The sequence below is a fragment of the Myotis yumanensis genome, unplaced genomic scaffold (assembly GCF_028538775.1).
Source record: "Myotis yumanensis isolate MYYU_CA2020_CCGP unplaced genomic scaffold, mMyoYum1.0.hap1 SCAF_7, whole genome shotgun sequence".
Taxonomy (NCBI): Eukaryota; Metazoa; Chordata; class Mammalia; order Chiroptera; family Vespertilionidae; genus Myotis; species Myotis yumanensis.
Window position 1 is genome coordinate 61,515,305 of NW_027223758.1, and position 12,481 is coordinate 61,527,785.

At 44.2% G+C, this 12,481-nt stretch overlaps 1 pseudogene; it reads right to left on the reverse strand.

The window, feature by feature from the left end:
* Positions 1 to 5,198: 5,198 nt before the first annotated feature.
* Positions 5,199 to 5,692, reverse strand: LOC139013498 (large ribosomal subunit protein uL5 pseudogene; annotated as a pseudogene).
* Between the last annotated feature and the right edge of the window lie 6,789 nt (positions 5,693 to 12,481).

Sequence of the window (12,481 nt, forward strand, 5' to 3'; positions counted from 1 at the left end):
CTCATTGGCCCCTTGAGTGTGGCTCTTCCACAGAATACCATGTGCGGGCGCGCACGTACAGTGCGATTGAAACTTTGTGGCCCATGCGCAGACGTCAGTATTTTGTGGAAGAGCCACACTCAAGGGGCCAAGGAGCCGTATGTGGCTCAAGAGCCACAGTTTGCCGACCACTGCCCTAAACAGTTGCAGCAGCTGCACATTATTTCACTGTTTTAAAAAGATTTTTTAACTAATTTTTAAAGAGAGAAAAAGGGAAAGGGAGAGAGAGAGAAACATCAATGTGACAGCAAAACATGCCTCCTGCATGCCCCTGATAGAGATCAAGCCCAAAACCTAGGCATGTGCCCTGCATGGGAATCAAACGGCAACCTTTCGGTGCAAGGGGTGATGCCCAAAGAACTGAGCTACACCAGCAGGGCTATTTCACTTTTGAAATCACATCTTTTTTTCTTTGCAGTGATATGTATAGCCCAATGCACACGTCTTCTATTTGTAGCTCTCATTTGGCATTCCAGGAATTCTCTGAGCAGTTTTCCTACTATGATGTTTTCAATCAGGCATTCCAATTACTTTAAGAGGAGGTAAAACTGCTTGACTCAAGCAGCAAAATCTTCTCATTGTTTTCCCTAAATTAGAAAACTATTTATACCTCATTTATAGTGTAGTGGGAGATTCTACAAAGCAAAGCGATTTTCTGCTAAAATTTTTCCATTTTCTTTGAAATTTCTGACATGTTGGGATAAGCACAATTTAAATTTATTCAGAGATCACATTTTAACATTAAGCAAGTTGAAAACATCTAAACAGATCTCTTAAATATTCCTCTCTTTTGTCAACATTTTCAACCTGGAATATCAACCATTTACGCTTGATTTTGTGTAACTGAATGAGTCAAAGCACACTTAGCAATTATTGTGACCTGCATTTTGTTGTTGTTGTTGTTGTTGTTAATCTTCACCTGAGGATATTTTTTCATTGGTTTTTAGAGAGAGTGGAAGGGAGGGGGAAAGACAGAGAGAAAGAGAAACATCGATGTGAGAGAGACACATCAATTGGTTGCCTCCCACATGTGCCCCAACCAGGACCAGGCCCCAACCAGAGATGGGATTTGAGCCTGCAACCAAGATACATCCCTTGACCAGATTTGAACCCGGGACTCTTCAGTCTGAGGGCTGGAGCTCTATCCACTGATCCAAAGCTGCTGCAGCGGTTCTCAACCTGTGGGTTGCGACTCCTTTCACAGGGGTAGCCTAAGACCATCCTGCATATCAGATATTTACATTAAGGTTCATAACAGTAGCAGCATTACAGTTATGAAGTAGCAATGAAAATAATTTTATGGTTGGGTCACAAAATGAGGAACTGTATTTAAAGGGCCAGAAGTTTGAGAACCACTGGGCTAGGGTGTGATCTGCATTTTTTTATGCATAACAAAACCAGCATAGAGTGGTGAGGATTTCTTACACTCCACATTCAGTATCTGTTAGATGTTAAGAGCATTAATGGACAGCCTCGTAATAGGTAGGTAGAAGATGGTTTTGAAAGCATTCAAAAAATTATATTCCATCACACACACACACACACACACACACACACACACACAGGAAGATTTTCCAGCCATAAAAGGAAATCCTATTATTTGTGCCTTGAATGAAACTGGATTGCTAAGTGAAACAAGCCAGACAGAAAAAGACAAATACTGCATGCTATCACTTATCTGTGGAATCTTTTTTAAAAATCACACTCTAGAAACAGAATAAAATAGATTGCTAGGAACCAGGGTGAGGGATAAGGAGGGAGAAATAGGGAGACATTGGTAAAAGGTACAAACTTTCAATTACAAATGAATAAGGTCTGAGGATCTAATGTAAAACATGGTAACTACAGTTGACAATACTGTATTTTATAATTGATATTTACTGAGAGTAGAACTTAAGTATTCTTGCCAAAACAATAGGTAAATATGTGAGGTAGTAAATGTGTTAATTCAATGTAGGGAATCCTTTCATAATGTACACATATATCAAATCATTGCATTGCACACTTTAAATATCCTACAGTTTTGTCACCAAGTCAAAAAAACATCTGGGCCCTCATGAGTTCCACTTATCCAATCCTCACTGCAACTCAGCACCTCACAGCATGACTGGCACAGAACAGCTGATCAAAAAGTAGTTGTTAAATTGCTTAATAATGCTGTGAGGTAAGTGTGCTTTTATTACCACCCATTTATGGACAAGAACTCTGGGATTCAAAGAGATTAAGCTATACGTCAAAGTCTCCCAGTAGTGGAGCCACTGTTCTGGCGCCCAGACCCAACTCTGCCTTCCTAAGATTCCCAAAGTCTTCCATTTCCCTTAAACGGTAACTGTCACAGGGATTCTGTAAGGATGTAAATCAGATCAGGTTATTCCCTTGCCTTAATCTGCCAAGGTTTCCATTCCCATGGGCCATAAATCAAATGAAAAGTTCTCCCCCTGAGGAGGAGGCCCTGCAGGTGATATGCAGGTTTCTGGTTTCCTCCCAGCTCCAGACCCTGACCATCCCCATCACTGCCTGGCTCCACCCTTCAGCTCCACCCAGCAGTGGTCTCTGTACTCCCTGCACTCCGCCTGCAGTGCTCCCCCAGAAGTCCACGTGGCTCAGGCCTCCACCTAGTTCAGGATTCTCTTCATACCTCACCTCCTCAGAGAGGCCTTCCCTGCCCAGTTTATCTAAAGAGGCATCACAAACACTCTCTATCCCTTCATTCTGCTTTATGCATCCAAAATTATGCTATATAACTCTCTTGTTTAATGGGTATTTCCCCCTCATAATAGAAGTACCGTAAGTTCTGATACTTTTCATATTTTGATCACTGCATCCCCAGAGCCTAATATTCAGTAAATATTTGCTGAATGGATGAATGAATGAATGACAAGCATACTCATCCCACTATTAATGACTTCAGAATGACAAATTATGCCCTGTGATTTGGAAAGGGAAAAGCAGACTGATTTCTTTTTAGTTCTTATCAAGACCATCTGGACTTACTCTTAAATCATCATATGATTTAAAAGAATTTCTAGCCCTGGCCAGTGTAGCTCAGTTAGTTGGGTGTCATACTGTGCACCAAAAGGTTGCCAGTTCGGTTCCTGATCAGGGCACATGCCTGGATTGCTGGCTTGATCAATCCCCAGTCTGGGCAGTGCAGGAGGCAGCCGATTGATATTTCACTCTCACATTGATCTTTCTTTCTCTTTCTCTCTCCCTCTCCCTTCCCCCCTCTCTCTCTTAAAAAAAAAAATCTTAAAGAAAACAACAAAGAATTTTTATAACAGGCCACTCAAATTTGCTCACCAGAAAACTATAACTTTAAAAACAAATTTAGCCCTAACCGGTTTGGCTCAGTGGCTAGAGCGTCGGCCTGCGGACTGAAGGGTCCCAGGTTCGATTCCGGTCAAGGGCATGTACCTTGGTTGCGGGCACATCCCCAGTAGGAGATGTGCAGGAGGCAGCTGATCGATGTTCCTAACTCTCTATTCCTCTCCTTTCCTCTCTGTAAAAAATCAATAAAATATATTCTTTTTAAAAAAAAATTTAATAGACACTAAATGTTTACTTCTTTTTTACTATAAATGTGCTGTCATTCTATTTTTTTGCCTTTAAAATCTTTATTGTTGAAAATATGAAGGAAAAATACCACATGATCTCACACATTCATGGATTTAAAAAAAAAAGAGAGAAAAAAGAAAATATTACATATGCACCCCCCCCCCCCCCCATTGACCTCTTCTAGGCCACGGTGGGTCTTTCTAGAATCACTAGATTCCATTAGCTCTCGCTTAGGAGGCTCAGTGGCAAGTTCTAGACCAGTGATGGCGAACCTTTTGAGCTCGGCGTGTCAGCATTTTGAAAAACCCTAACTTAACTCTGGTGCCGTGTCACATATAGAAATTTTTTGATATTTGCAACCATAGTAAAACAAAGATTTATATTTTTGATATTTATTTTATATATTTAAATGCCATTTAACAAAGAAAAATCAACCATCACTGTTCTAGACCTTCTCTTGGGGTAAAGAAGGATCCCTGTCAGCCTTTAGGGCAAAGCAGTTAGAAAAGACAAGATATGCATGAAGTAGAGGAAATAAGAAAGTGCCCTGCTCTTCTGGACTCCTGGGATGGCAGGGGGGAAAGCGAAAGAGGGATATAGAAAAGGAGGAGAAGGCGGGCATTTGGGTTCCCCCGCCTTATTCTCCTCACCACTTCTTCTTGGAAAGCAAGCCTCGGTGAGGGGACAGTTTTAGGACGTGCAGGAATGTATAGGTAACTCAAGTACAGGGAGGTATCTGCCTACTTCTTCTCTACAAACGTTTGTCCATGTTCTATGTACAAATCTGGAAGGAAATACCCCTCCCCGCCCCCCTCCGGCTTCTCCTTCACCATCTGCTAATCGACGGAGAGAAAAGTCAAGTTCCTCCTCAGAGTTCTCCTTTAACAAGGAAGGTACTCAGAAAAATCCGTGTGACTGAACCCACAAGGTAACAAAGAGTACACTTGCTCAAGCTGTGCTCTGCAGAAGGACACCAAATCCAAGGGGAGCGCTCTTCACGCGAGAGACATCTTGACTACGATGGGTTTTGGGGGTAGTATTACATTTTTGGACACTTCATAGATGGGCAACTTATGTTATTATTATTACAGTTTTCCAGGAGATGGCAGTAATGTGTCTTGTTTTAACAAAGACAGTGTATGTTGATAATTTTTGATGAGTAGAAGAAAAGTGGCTTATTGCACAAGTGTAGAATATGTATGATTCTTCACTAACTAATGAAGAATTAGTCAATAATCAAACACCTGTTGATCTAACCCATCTAAATAAATCTGTGCTTTAAACAAGAAGCTGTCTTTCAGTCTAATGTACTAATCTGTGAATATCTTCAAAATTTTATAAATCCCCTATTGGGATTAGTGCACAGACTGAATATTTTAAAAATATTTTTATTCATTTTTAGAGAGAGGGGAAGAAAAAGGGAGAAAGAGAATTATTTAATATACATATATAAACATTCTCTTCTTTCTGAAATCTCACTAAGACAATAATAAAGGATTGGATATTGTTTTGCTTTATTTCCATTTTGCTGAAAACATATTTTTAGCCTATTGGAGAGAAACAGAAATGTATTTGCCAGTAAGGATGAGTCCACCCTCCTTCTGCTAGAACCACACATGGCCTCCTCTTTGCTGATTCTGTTTGGCCCCAATGCAGCCTGCCCTGCATTTCTTGTCTGTGAGGCTGAAACCTGGCCTACCCAGCACCACACAGAAGTCCAGGTTCTGTATACCAATGCTTGGCTCATATTTGATGCCCAAATGTGTATTCCTAGATCCCCAAACCTAAATTTCCAGTGTCTGAGAAGTTATTTTTTAGTAACTCGTACTCTCATACCTTTAGACTTTTCTCCAGGATTTTTTCGCCTCAGCCCCACAAACTGTTCAGTGGGCGGAAATCTTTTCATTTCTCCAGATGCCAAAGGATCTGTCGGTGTCTCTGGCCTTGGAGAACACGGGGGTGGGGCCTGTGAGCTGCTCCAGGACCTTGGCTGCCTGGTCAGCCTGTTTCCACTCTCACCCACACAGTTGCTGAGGCAGAGCTTTCTGAAGTGAAGTTCCTGAATGGTTCTCTCCTTCTCACCTTGATCCCTGGCCATGATGAGAAGCAGGAAGACAGGGTGGTGTGTGTCTGTGCGTGTCTAAAGGAATAACCCCTAAGGATGAAAAGAGAGACAACAACAAACTTTGGATACTAGAAGCAGGTGGAAGAGTGATAAATGACTCAGTAAACCCAAGGAAATTGAATCTTAAGCCAGCAACAGAGAAAGCTGAGAAGCAACCTGACATACAGTCATCCCTCCATATTCGTGGGGGATTACTTCCCGGGCAACCCTCCCCCGACACACACAAATAAAAATCCACATGCTCAAGTCCCCTATATAAAATGGCATGTATTAGCATATAACCTATGCACATCCTCCCCTATACTTTATTTATTTGTTTATTTATTTATTTAAACGTTTCTTAAAAATATATTCATATTGATTTCAGAAAGGAACAGAGAGGGAAAGAGAAATAGAAACTTCAATGATGAGAAAGAATCATTGACCGGCTGCCTCCAGCATAACCCACACTGGGAATCGAGCCCGCAACCAGGGTATGTGGCCTGACTGGGAATCGAACTCAACCACTGAGCCACGCCGGCCGGCCCTCCCATATACTTTAAATCATTTCTAGATTATTTATAATACCTCATATAATGTAAATGCTATGCAAATAGTTGTTATATTGTATTGTTTAGGGAAAAATGGCAAGAAAAACCAAATCTGTTCCATACAGAAGTACAGACACAACTACCGTAGGCCAGTCTTCATAGTACATGTCAGCAACAGTGTAGCATCATTGTTTCAAATACTTTTATCCATGATTGGTTAAATCCACTGATGCAGGCCCCATGGATATGGAGAGCCGACTGTAGACTGAGGAATCTCCAAAGGACTCGGGAATTGCGGCATATGTGAAGGATAAATGAGAACTGGTTGTATGTTTAATTAAAAAACTGCCAACCCCCTTCCTAATTCTGTGCAATAGATACTCCCCCTCACCCACACCAACAGGAGACAGATTTATTCTCTAGCAGGTAAAGCAGAGAGTCTCTGGAACAGAATAAAGTGCCCAGAAACAGAGACGTGTGTATTTGAATTTATGAAGGAGAAGGCATTGCAGTTTCAGTCTGACACGGTGTGTCGTGGTATTTTATTGTGGTTTTAATTTGCATTTTACTGATTATCGGGGAGGTTGAGCACTTTTCATAAGATCATGGCATTTGGAATACCTCGTCTGTAAAATGTTTGTTCAAGCCTTTTGCCCGTTTTCTATTGGGTATTCCTTTCCTTATTGATATCCTGGATGGAGAAATTCTTCATTTTAAATGTCAATGTATCGATATTTTTCTGTATGCACAGAGCTTTTTGTGTTTTGTATAAGAAATCTTTCCTTTCTGCGATAGTGAAGATTTTCTCCCAAACACACTTGTAAAAGCCATTTGTAATTTGTCTTTTCATTTAAGTTTAAAATCCACCTGGAATTTATTTTGATGGATGGTCTGAGGTGGAGATCTGTTTCATGGTATGGCCATATAAATGCCCAATTGTCTTAGGTCTGCTTTTTTACTAGTAAAACACAGTCCTTCTCTCACTGTCCTATGGTGAACGTCTGTCACAATCAAATGTCATTGTGTAGGCTCCTGGGGTTGTTGTCCTGTCCCGTTCAGTTGACTATCCCTGTACCAGTTTTATTTTATATAATAAATTTGGAATTCTTGCAGGTCTTGACTAGTAATGTTAATGAACTCCAGTTTCCCCGCATAGTTTGGATTCATTAAGTTTCTCTGATGGCCCCCCACTCTCCCCTTGGCCCTTTCAAGCCCAGGATCCTAATCCTGGTCCAGTTACATGAATTGCAAATCTTGTAAACTAATGTGGTCAGATACCTGTACCTCTGACGGCTTCTCCACACCAGGGAGCCATGAAGACTAATACCTGCAGATCTGCCCACCGGAGAGATGCCTTTCACCACAGTCCCAGAGGCCACTCCTAAGCAGAGCTGTCGTGTAGCACCAATCCATTTATGAATAGCACCAAAAAATCATGATAAACCATCCTATCTAATAGTAGACAAACATGGTAATTAACCATACCTCCGACACGCTTCCCATTGGCTAATCAGGGCAACATGCAAATTAACTGCCAACCAAGATGGCGGCTGGCAGCCAGGCAGCTGAAGCAAACAGGAGGCTTGCTTGCTCCAGTGATGGAGGAAGCCAAGGTTCCCCGCCTGCCGCTGCCGGCCTCTGAGCTGCACTCTAAGAAACAATGTTGCAATTATAGAAGCTAAACAAACCCCAGAAACCTGCTTTCAGCCAGCTGGCCTCAGAGCTGGAGCTGCAACAGTGTTCCAATTATAGAAGCCAAACAAACCCAGATACCTGCTTTCAGCAGCCAAGGTCTCAGAGCTGGAGCCGAGCCTAAGAGCTAAAGCCAGCTCTCAGTTCCAGTGACAGCCATAGAAGGTAAATAAATCCCAGAATAAAAAAAAAAGAAAGAAAAAAAAGGAGAGGTTGGGAGCTTCAGTCACCCGCCAGCCTTAAAACGGCCCTCAGCCCCTCATCCAGACTGGCCAGGCACCCCAGTGGGGACCCCCACCCTGAAGGGGGTGTGACCAGCTGCAAACAGCCATCATACCCTCATCCAGGCTGGCCAGGCACCCAAGCAGGACCCCCACCCTGATCCAGGACACCCTTCAGGTCAAACCAGCCAGCCCCCACCCATGCACCAGGCCTCTATCCTATATAGTAATAGAGTAATATGCAAACTGACCCTAACAGCAGAATGACTGGGAATGACTGGTCACTATGACACACACGGACCACCAGGGGGCAGACACTTAATGCAGGAGCTGCCCTCTGGTGGTCAGGGCGCTCTCACATGGGAGGAGCTCTGCTCAGCCACAAGCCAGGCTGATGGCTGCCAGTACAGCGGTGGTGGTGGGAGCCTCTCCTGCCTCCTCAGCAGCGCTAAGGATGTCCGACTGCAGCTTAGGCCTGTTCCCTGCTGGCAAGTGGACATCCCCCGAGGACTGCCGGGCTGCCAGAGGGATGTCTGATTGCCAGCTTAGGCCCAATCCCCCGGGGAGCAGGCCTAAGTCAGCAGGTGGCCATCCCCTGAGGGGTCCCAGACTGCGAGAGGGCACAGGCCAGGCTGAGGGGCTCCCCTTCCCTCCCAAGTGCACAAATTTTTGTGCACCGGGCCTCTAGTCCTATATAATAAAGAGGTAATATGCAAATTGACCATCACTCCAACACACACGATGGCCACCCCCATGTGGTCAAAGATGGCCACCACAAGATGGCCGGCAGGGGAGGGCAGTTAGGGGCAACCAGGCTGGCAAGGGAGAGCAGTTAGGTGTGACAAGGCCAGCAGGGGAGGGTGGTGGTGGGGGGGACCAGGCCTGCAGGGGAGGGCAGTTGGGGGCAACCAGGCTGGCAGGGGAGCAGTTAGGTGTCGATCAGGCTGGCAGGGGAGTGGTTAGGGGGTGATCAGGTTGGCAGGCAGAAGCGGTTAGGGGCAATCAGGCAGGCAGGCAGGCGAGTGGTTGGGAGCCAGCAGTCCTGGATTGTGAGAGGGGTCCCAGATTGGAGAAGGTGCAGGCTGAGCTGAGGGACAGCCTCCCCCCCCACCCCCCCGCACGAATTCCGTGCACCGGGCATCTAGTCAGTAAATAAAACTTGAATTTTTTCCTCCTCTGCCAGCTAGTGACAGGAACCCTTCCTCCCATCCCAACCCCACAAAGCCACACGTTTGAGTTGGGGCAGAGGCATTGTTGTCACAGAGATTGTTACCATGAGATTTGGGGCCAACTTATTAAATATATGGGTCTTCTAAGCCTGTGTGGGCTGATCCTGAATGCAGCATTACCTTCTTTGCTTATAATGTGGTGGGTCTGATAATACCAGCTCATGATGGTCAGCTCTGGTCACATGGGCACTGGTGCCTCTGGTTCAGAAGTCTGTCTCTAACAGGGCCTGGCAGCACACCAGGAGTATTTCAAATGGCAAGTATCTTGCCACCAACTGAATGCAGAAGCACATATGAGACTCCACTGTGTAAGTGTAAACGACATCGCTCTTATCACTAACTTTTGTTTTTTTTGGAAAATTATTTTTATAAATGTATATTATATATGCTAATATGCAGTGGATTTATTAAGTATTAATATGCAGTGGATTTAATTAAATATTTTAAGGTAGACATTTAATTTAAAATATATACATTTCTAATAGGTAACTATTAATAGATATAAACAAAATCAAAGAGCTCAGAAATTTTTCTTTTTATTTTTTTAGAGAGAGAGAGGAAGGGAGAGGGAGAGAGAAAGAAAAACATTGATCTACTGCCTCCTGCACATCCCCTACCGGGGATTAAGCCCAAAACCTGGCATGTGCCCTGACCATGAATTAAATCAACTTTTTTGTGCACAGGATGATACACAACCAACTGAGCCACACCAGCCAGGGCTAGAGCTCAGAAATATTTTAAAAGTACATTAAAGTCCTGAGAATAAAGTATTTGAACACTGCTATTCTAAATAGCTGCTATTATTGTTGAATTTTGTAACATTTGTATTAAATTAGCACCTCTTTAATAAATAAATACTTTTTTAAAACTAAAAAAGCAAATGGTGAGTATTTCTTTGCTGCAGAATGCCATTACTTCAGAACTTCAAGGACTTCCCACACAGCCTCCTCATTCGCCATGGGTACCTCTACTAGTAGTGGCATCAGCTCTGTTGGGTAAAGTGGCCTGATGGCAGGGTAGCCTGGACCTGCTCAGAGCCCTCTCTTGCTCTGACACCCACTTAAAACTGGTAACCTTCTGAGTCACCCAATGAGTGGGTCAGAGCAGTATTGCCAAGTGAATGTGCTATGTCTCCAGAACCCGTCTCACCAAGTGCCTTGTCTTTATGTTTTGTTTCTTTAAAGGTTGGTTTAGGATGCAAGGTGCAACCACTTCCCTTTTTCCTTAGAAGGGGTTTCCCTTTTTCCTCCAAACCACTAGATCCCTAAATCTTTACCAAAGTGGCAGATTCTTGCAACTTTATGCCATTTATCTCTCACCCATGGCCACACTTGCACTTTACTAGGGCACCTAGAATTCTGGCCACTTTACTAGTATACTCATCAGGTCTAATCTGCATAATATTATCAATAGTGTGGGCCAGCATGGTGGTTTGGGGAATGTCAAAATAATCAATGCTCCTATAGATTATATTATAGCAAAGAATAGGAGCCCTCAAGTAAGTACCGGTATACCTCTATAAAAGTAAGTTGCATTTTTTATTCTTCTTATCGATGGCCATTGAGAGAAATTTGATTTTCCAGATCAATAGCTGCATGCCGAGTGCCAAAAGAGGAGCTAATCTGCTCCTGAAAAGGCATCTATGTATTTACTTATTTACCTATCAATTGGCTACCATTTGTGTAATTTTCAGTCACCCACTGGCCTCTGCCATGATTTATCTGGCTTGTGTAGGAACCAAACAGAGAATTGAACAAAATACGATGGGGCCCAACCCTGTACATCTTTTGTCCTTGACGACAGTGCTAGTGGCTGCAATATCTCCCAAGATGTGGTGTTGCTTCTGGCTTACTATCTTGGCCAAGCAATGAAAGGGGAGGCTCCTGTCGCCCATTGGTGAAGGGTACCCTACCAGAGTTAACTCCCATATGTCCTGGCTACACATGCATAGATGCTAAGCAGGTGCCCACGGCGGGGCCCAAGCCCACATTCAAGAAACCTGCGGCAGGAAGTGAGAGGCTGTTGACATGGCCTGTCAAGATGCAAGACGCTGTCGGGTTGCTCCTTCCGGCTGTTCAGAGCCTGCACTGCGCAGGTGGCTACAGCTGCAGTTGGAACATGATGTGGGGCAGGAAGACTTGAAGTGGCTCAGAGGGATTCAATACATTGGATTCTTCGCGTATGAGGAGGCAGATACAGAGAGAGACACCTGTTCTCTACTGGACTGACAGTTCTTTAGAGGCAGGAACCCTGCTCTAGACCCCCTTTATCAGCTGGCACAGGAGTGGCAGGTAGACAGACTTCTCCATAACGTCTGTTGGTTGCATAAGCTAATAAATTAATTAAGTGATAAAACAACATTGAATGAAAAGATCCAGGTCATATTCAAAGGTGTGGCACTCTGCCGGTGTTCTCAGCAGCTAGAGTGTAGGCCTGTGCACCTAAGTGTCACAGGTTCAATTCCCAGTCAAGGGCAGGTACCTGGGTTGCAGGTTCGACCCCTAGCCCCAAACTGGGGGCACATGCAGGAGACAACCAATTAATGTCTCTCTCTCTCTCTCTCTCTCTCTCTCTCTCTCCCCCCCCCCCCGCCCCCGTCTTTCTTCCCCTCCTTCCCTCCCACCTTTCCACTCCCTCTAAAAACCAATGAAAAGAACAAACCTTCAGATGAGGATTAACAACAACAAATGCGTGGCAGGGTTGGATTCTGTCACACCGAACAACCCTGAAAGGCAAAGTACTGAAGTCCGTACTTCTCACTCAGGCTTGCTGAGTCCACCTGGGTACAGGTTAGAGGAGGTGACAGGCAACGGTGATGTCTGTCCTGACACAGACGGAAGAATACAGCACCAGCCCTCAGGCTGCCAGGATGGAGAGGTGTTTGACAGGCCCCACATTACTGATAAAGAAACTCATTTTCTCTCATCAAACTTCCTAAATCTATTGTCAGAACAGAAATTGAAGAAGTCACCAGGAGATAAAGATGAGGGTTAGCCGGCTTCCTCAAAAAGGCTGGTGGCTCCCTGTGGTGAGGGACCCCGTCTGGGGTGGCCAGTGGGTTGCAGGGGACTTTCTGTGTTTCCTGCCCAG